Genomic DNA, 8640 nt, shown 5'->3' on the forward strand with positions numbered 1-8640 from the left:
CTACTCAGGCTTATGTGAACACCCCAGACAGTTTGTAAGTTGCTTGATTCAGTATTTAGATATTTGATGTTCATTTTAGCTCCCCCTTCCTATGCAATCGGATCCCATTGTAACTTAAACTACATTTTAACCATGATGGATTTATTGAAAAAAAAATAAGCCTGAGTAGATGATAAACTGTCTGGGGTGTTCACATAAGCCTGAGTAGATGATAAAATGACCAACACTTTTTCTGAAAGTGAAATATCCCTTTAAGTCCTCATACAAATATAAATCCTGTTGTTGCTCTTTTTATTGTTAGAAAACAATGTTTTTGTCATATATTTATGTTTCCTTATGTGAGACTACCTACTTTTAGATCTTTGGTTTATACACATCCTCCAATCAAATTAACTGTGAGCTTCAAGGTCAGCTACTACTTTAAGCTTGGCAAGTAAGTGATTAAAGATGAATAATAATATGTTCTACTTATCCACATGTGGAAATATGCAGATGGTAAAATATACACAGGAACCGCACATATGAGCCTATAGGGCTCATACCACTTCCTCATGAGATTAATCAATCTAAAAAAAAGAAATAATGTTTGATTAGTATTACACATCTAACCACATCTAATAACAAAATGCTGAAGTCAAATCCTTTCTCCTAGATAGAAAGCAGAACCTTGATTGCAACATGCCGAAAGGAATGTTTGTGGTTTAATTACCGAAACTACTGACATCAGTACAATACAACGTCACAGTCACAATGGGTGTTTTCTTTTCTTTTCGTCAGAAACCTTAAGACTTTACATGCCATAAACCCTTCCTACATGTCTAGATAGCCTACAGTACATGTGTAGGCAATGTACTGAAAGGAAAGCAATAATCACAAGAGACAAGAATGGGGCAGATCTCTTTGTAGAATGACATCAGGTATGTAAAACTCTTTATGATGTGACGTTAGTAAACAGGCTGTCTTGAGAGACAGTAAGAACATATCAATTTGCATGTGATATAAATTAAAGCCTTTACCTGCCTTGTACAATAGACGTTTAATCTTTTCTAATGTGATGCTATATTAGCTATAAGTGTAATGCTGTTGTTGATAATCCTGATTGATGGTAAAGTAATCTAAAATAGATCCCATGGGTTAAAATATGCTGTATAAAACCTCAGATGAGGGTAAGATCTCAGATCTCAGATCTGTGGTTATTTCTACGTTAAAGGGTCTACCAGTAATAAGACAGGATGTATAACCACACGTGGAGAGGATGTCAGTGAGGTATAGTACTGTGTGTGTGTGTGTGTGTGTGTGTGTGTGTGTGTGTGTGTGTGTGTGTGTGTGTGTGTGTGTGTGTGTGTGTGTGTGTGTGTGTGTGTGTGTGTGTGTGTGTGTGTGTGTGTGTGTGTGTGTGTGTGTGTGCGCGTGTGTGTGAGAGAGAGAGAGACAGTTACAGTAAGTCATTTCTTTTCCCCTATAATATATCACTTGTTCTCGGATATAATAACATCAGATTAAGGTAAGACAATGGTACGTTGGTCCAGATTTCTCCTTTAGTGCATCATGGAAGGGAATTATGTTCTGCACTGTCAACTGCACTGTTTTGTTTTTGTTTTTCAAAGATATTTGGGGGGCTTTTTTTGGCCTTTATTTGATAGTATACAGTAAGTTGACATGAAATGGGAGAGAGAGATGGGGAGAGACACGCAGCAAAGGTCGTCAGGATTGGGAGTCGAACACGCAAGGCCACGACATCTATTCAAAGATATAGCATCTTAAATAAAAGTTGGTAGCACGTTGTGTCAAGTCAATCAATCCGGCCCTAGCTCTGCTCCTTGGGTTTCTGACAATTATGTGGCCCCAGGAACAATTTACTTGAAAAGCCCTGCCCTAGGTTGTTATACATACTGTCTAAAATAAATATTTATTTGGCATCCCCTACCAGGACACAGCTCTCAGTGTCACCTACATAGTTCCCTTTATAATATAAATCCAGTTCTGTTTTCTCACCAAGATGTTTATACTCATGCAGAAGTAGAAGTAGAAGTGAGAACCTGGTAGTTTTTACAAACAGGCCTATAGGTTATAAAGTTTAGTTTGCTTAAAGGACAACTGTTTTTTTTAGGTTATTGGAGAAAGTAAAAGATGACGGGGGACGAGGGACGGGGGCATTTGGCAAGTGGCTAACTGGCTAACTATGTATTTTTTTACTACATTTTACAGCGATTCTTTTCTAGTCGTACTAGAAATTACATCTGGCCACAAAAGATCACAGGATCTATTGAATATGAAGGGGGAGGTGACAAACTGATGATTTACCACACAGTATGGCAGACCCTAGTACTTCCCCCATTCAGAGTCTTCTCTCGTTGTCAACAATCATTCTATTTCCTGCTATGAAAAAAAAGAACTAGGCCTATTCAGAATGTTCTCGTGCAGTAGATCTCAACCTTTGTTGGAGCTCTGCAGCACTAACGTATTTCAAACAATCCTCCATCCCATCCCCACAACAGGTTACAGTATATTTGGTAAGAAATCATAACACAGTCAGTTCTATACTTAGATTTTACATTTGCAGAAATATTTAACATTTAAATATCACTGCACTAAATTCACATGTTTACCAGTGGCCTTGTGGTTAGAGTGTCTGCCCTGGGACTGGGAGATCGGGATTTGATCCCCGGCTGGGTCATACCAAAGACTGAAAGATGGGAACCAGTGCCTCCCTGCTTGGCACTCAGCATTGGGGTTAAGTCCCTGCGACATACTAGCGTCATGTCCAGGGGGTGTACTTGTACATCAAGCTGCCTCACACTACAGAAACAGGAGATAGGCAAGGCACTACATTATGTTAAGCTTTGAAAGGTTATTCCAGCTTTAAAGGAATTCATTGGGCTATAAAAGGAACATGATTCAATAGACATCCTAATCAGAGACTGTTTCTGCTTTCTGGGTCACTTGTGGTTGTGATTTTCGGTTTCCCAGCATGCGCATGTCATGTGTGTATGTGTGCATGTGCACGAGTGTGGAATGTGGTGTGTGGCAGGTGTATGGTGTGTGCCTGTGTGTGTGCATGTGGACACACGGAAATAAGTGGGACTGGAAAATAAGGCCACAATCTGAAATACAATCATCCGCTAACGACACCGCCAACCACTTTTATCTTGCTATCTGCTCAGGTTGACAAGAAAAGGGAAGCAGTGAGCAGCCTCCTACACAGTGTTCCAAAGACCTGCACTACACAGTGATCTACCTGCACTACATCCTGTCTCATGCAGCAACACAAGCATCCATCTCTAACGTACCTGGTCTTCCTTAGATGATAGTCTGCAATGGAGGCCGAAAAGAAGCTTAATTTGTTGTTTCTCCTTCCCGTGGTCTTTCATCTCTCCACTGGCTCCCTGCAGGACAGTAAGTGATTGTTATTGCATAGTATTGTAATAATTAATTATTATATTAGGCCTACTGTGGCTGTGAATATGTTTCACTGAGTAACTGTACATGGGGTCCAGGAATAACATGTTGAATGTACATTGATTGTATCTGGTGACAAAAAATGTGCCTGTTACTATAATCAATTACAGGTTTATACTCATAAACCTAGCAAATAAACATTTGTGATTATTTGTAAATTAAGAAAAGAAATAATTTAAGAAAAATTGTGATACTGAGGTAGTTGGAGACAGCCAAAACTTTAAAACAGTTGTTGTGAAGTTGTGATATGGAGTGTAGTCTAGTGGCTGAAGTATAGTTTGTTTGATGAAACAACACCACAGTACAGTATGTTATACTATACATGTGCGTAATGGTCGTTATGTCATTTCTAAGCCTGAGACTTTTGGTACATTTTTAGGTATAGCCTTTTCGTTTCTTACTCCTACATTAGTCGTTTTTTCACAGTGATACTTCATAACTACCGTATATGAGTAAAATGCTGGGACTAAATTGTATTTTATTTTTGTAACACAGTTTTTCATATTATGTGATCTAACAACATAATGGGTTAAAAACAATGTGTAACCAAGTGTGTAATAAATAAGCATGTTAAGGTATCCTTCTCAGTTCTGTTTAGATTAGACTCTAGTCTAGATGACATCCCAACAACAGACGTCCTTTATCTTTCACAGGTCTTCATTGCCTCAATGACTACAATAACAACATTACATGTGAGTGGAACAGCACTTCTGTATCTGACCAGAGAATCGTGGCTGCAGACACCAAATGTAATCTCAGCGTCTCCATAATAATGGAAGATGAAGATGAGCCATACTCAACCTCCTGTGACCTGAGGCCCTTTGATGACTCCAAACCAACTATGAGAACATGCTCTCTGGTCTACAGTTTTGACGATGTGAGTTGGTAGTATATAATTATTATAACTTTCTCATACAAAGTTATACACATTTCAAAAACTCTGTGACTCTGTGAATTCTGTGACTTCTGCACACACCATGATCCATATGTTATTTGATATTATATAGGTGCAGAGTTTTCCCAACTATATCAATGTAACTTTTGAATACATTCATATGACATTCCCATTTCTTTTTTTAGCTGACACCCTTAGCCAGAGTAACATACGTATACAGAAATGTTTGCAAGATGACAAGGAATCAATACTGAAAAGATCAAGGATCTAATTCTAGTCTCTCTAGTCGTCAGGGGGTATTTCTGAGGAAGAGACTATAGACTATTCTATTCTTCTTTGCCGTTTTCAATGTGATACAATTACTGTATGTTTTTGTAATATATTATCTTACATGTGTAATACTGTCTAGGTATTTTTTAGTGACCTGACCTGCTCCATTAATATAAATTGTGAGCCTTTGAAGAATAGCTTGATCGGCATCATCACCTACAAGCCTGCTGACCACAGTAAGTGTAATAGACCAGTGGTTCCCAAACCTTTTCACGTCAAGAACCCCCAAATTGACAAGCGGACCCCCATTTGAAAATATATGCCAGGGACCCCCATAAGAGAACATTCTTACGGTTCTAGCAGTGATTCTCAAACCATTTAAATTTCAAGGACCCTCAGTTTGATATGCAATAGGCTGCAGACCCCACATTTAATGGCATTTCTAATTTTCTATCTCTGAGACCCCAATTTGTATTGTAAAATCAATGTTAATTTAACTCTGAGAGTGTACAAATGTTGTGTACATTTGTACACTCTCAGAGTTACAAACACATGAGGGCCCACTTGGTTTCAAACTATCATTTAGCTGGGGACCCCCTAAAACTGCCTCAAGGACCCCTGGGGGTCACCGGACCCCACTTTAAGAAGCACTGTAATAGACAACACATACTGTACAACCATAATACTCAATAATATAACCTTAACTCAGGCAAAGTTTGTAAACTATACACTCTTCTGTACGTGCGTGCTATTACAGTAAAGCTGAGTCCTCCTGGAAGGCCTTCAATCAACTATTCCACCATTTCCTGGAAAGTCCCTGGGAATAATCTCATCAAAGACTACAGCTTCCATATCCAGTGGAAACAAAAGGCTCAGTCCTGGAAGGTGTGTGTGTGTGTGTGTGTGTGTGTGTGTGTGTGTGTGCACGTACATATACCAGTACGTACGTGAGCATGTGTACATGCGTACTTGTGTGTGAATGACCGTATGTCATGAACAATGAGAGATGTTAGGTGAGACAGTTGAAATCTGTATGTGTAAAACCTTTGTCTCTTTTTTTTGTGGGAAAAAAAACATTCATGAATCTCTTTTAAACCCTTGTCAGGATGCCTTGGAGAGAAACAGAACACATTGTGGGTTACAATGCCAGATGGAGCTGGATCCAGACAAGGATCTGGAGCTTGATGAAACGTACCAGGTGCGAGTCAGAGTCCTGGCCAGTGAATCTTGGGCCAAGTCCACCTGGAGCGACTGGAGCCCTACTGCATCATGGAGATCACTCGTTGGGAGGATAAAGACAACAGGCAACAGGTTACACTTACAGGATCAACTAGGTAAAGAACATAATCAGACAAATACAATACCCTGTGTGTACCTACCAGTCTGTGTTTGTCACTATTTTACTTTCATCAGGGATTTGGGAAGTGAGACAAACATTCATAGACATTGTATGAATGCCTTAACAAACAGAGTTCATCATGAAAATGTCAGTTTACTGTATTGGCTGTCAAATGTTCACAATGTTCAATATGAGCAATCATTGGAGCAATGTACGGTAACAAGATGAAGGGGAATAGCAGAAAAAGTCATTTGGATATCCCTAATATGGACATCACATCATGACATCTAATGCTGATTATTTACTTGATTTATTTTTGTCTTAAAATGGAATGACTTCACTCATCTCTTCTCGTCTGATATGTCTGTGTTCTTCCCTTAGATGGTCGCAGTGTGCTGGAATCATGGGACTTTATGGTGGGTGTCATTGTGGGGGTTGTGGTCCTGTTCCTGGCCATCATCCTCTGCAAGACAAATAAAAACACTTGGTAAGCCAAGGAAAACATTTCCAAAAGAAAACTAAACAGCTTCCACTGCTTGAATGTTTCCTTGACTGCTCTCTTCTGCTATCAAACACAAATCGCTCACTTCACCTACTTTGAATTTGTCATTCAACCTGAGGGAATGATTGGATATGGAGAAAATGAAGGTGGTTTATACTTAGAACATTATGATCATATGTGTATCTGGGTGCATGGTTACTTAAGTTTGACATATGTTTATTTTATCATCTGTCTTATCGTATATCATTTGGCGTTTCAGGGTTTATGTGGTGAAGAAGTTTGAAGGTCCACCTCTACCAAATCCAGCTAAATTCTTCCTTCATGATGGAAACTTCAAGGTCAGCCTACAGAGCTTAATTATGTTGATTCTGAACCTTTCTAGGTTCAATCACTTTGGATGACTGGATTCGGTGTTTGTCTTTGTAATAAGAATACAAACAATTTTATTTAGTCAGTCAGTCAGTCAGTCAGTCAGTCAGTCAGTCAGTCAGTCAGTCAGTCAGTCAGTCTGTCTGTCTGTCTGTCTGTCTGTCTCTCTCTCTCTCTCTCTCTCTCTCTCTCTCTCTCTAAAAACATCAGTAAGAGAAATGTATTGTCATTGTCATTGAGGTCACTGTTTGGCTACATGGTTTACATACTGTAAATTAATCTTACAAATGGGGGGGACTAATACTTTTGTAATGCAAAATGTGAAGATCTGCATTAACCATAACAGACTACAGACGTATGTTTACCTCTGCCTTTAATTGCTGTACTCCAAATTGCACTGCAGTGTGTTTTTATTAGGATTTTGGCTTTTTAATACTTTTTTGTTTGTTTAGTAGCCTATATGACATGTGAAGAACTTTGTTTCTGTGTATGAAATGTACTATACACTATAAACTTTCCTTGCCTTAAAGTGGTCCACAGACCACCAGAAAACCCATGCCTTAAATGAAAGAAAATGGAAAAAAGATTCAGTAGATAGTAGCTGTACCATGTAAAACAGTTGAGTAACTGGATTGGCCCTCATGTATATTAATAATCGTTAATTCAATCTATCAAGTGACACTTTCTATTCTTGTCCCTTTTCATTTTGTCATCAACTGTCCATCCTTACCTTCCTCTTCCAGGTGTGGCTGAATCCTCAGTTTAACAACGAATCAATCCACTCCTGTTTGAAGAAAGTGGACATCTCCTCCGTGACCGTAGAGGTCACCAGCAATGCAGACAATATTGCCTTGTATGGCTCAGAGACTGCACTGCTTGACCGGAAGCAATGTGGCAGTTTCATGTCAACCAATTCTTCCTTCTCCAATCCCAACTACTCTCACGTCTGTTCTCCCCCTATCTCCTCTCTCACTGAGGGAAATCTGGAGCCCTGTTCTGCTGACTCGCCCTACGGGCTTAGTGGCAGTCAGAATGAAAGGGAAGAGGAGAGGGGAAAGGATATGGAAGTTCAAAAAACGTTTTCCATTGGGAGCGTTGTGCAGGCATCTTCAGAGCGAGTTGATAATCTCCAACTCCAGCGCGGTGGCCTCTTCAGCACAGAGTCAGGCATTTGTAGTGGAGAAGATCAGTTCATTCAGGACAGTCTGAACAATGGAGATAAGGCAAGTATATATGATGGTGAGGGCAAGGAGCTACCAGGAAATGATAGGGGAAAAGAGAAGGGCAAACAAATACATGTTTCAAATTGGTTTACTAGTGGTAAAGTTGCTTTCAGTGGAAGGTGTATAGAGGTCTGTTCAGACTATGAGAGAGTTGAGAAGCTCCAAGACCAGTGCTGTGGCCTCCAGAGTCCAGACTCAGGCATTTGTAGTGGTGGAGAAGAACAAGTCAGCCAGGACAGTCTGGACGATGGAGATGGGATAACCGCTGGTCATGGCAAGGAGCTGCAAGGAACGCATAGTGACAAAGAGAAGGGCAAACGTATAAACGGTTCAAATGTAGTTGCTGTCGGTGGCATTGTTAGTGGAGGGTCCATACAGGTTTGCTCAGACTATGAGCGAGTAGAAAAGCTCCAAGACCAGCGCTGTGGCCTCCAGAGCCCAGATTCAGGCATGGGCAGTGAGGTGGAAGAACAGGTGAGCCAGGAGACTCTGGGAGGTATTCGTGTAGATGGACTGGGTGGATCCAAAGGCATTCCTCCTCCATCTTTTACCCCTATACCATTTAAATTTGTTGAATTCGGGA

This window comes from Electrona antarctica (genome assembly GCF_951216825.1).
Source record: "Electrona antarctica genome assembly, chromosome: 4".
NCBI classification, from domain to species: domain Eukaryota; kingdom Metazoa; phylum Chordata; class Actinopteri; order Myctophiformes; family Myctophidae; genus Electrona; species Electrona antarctica.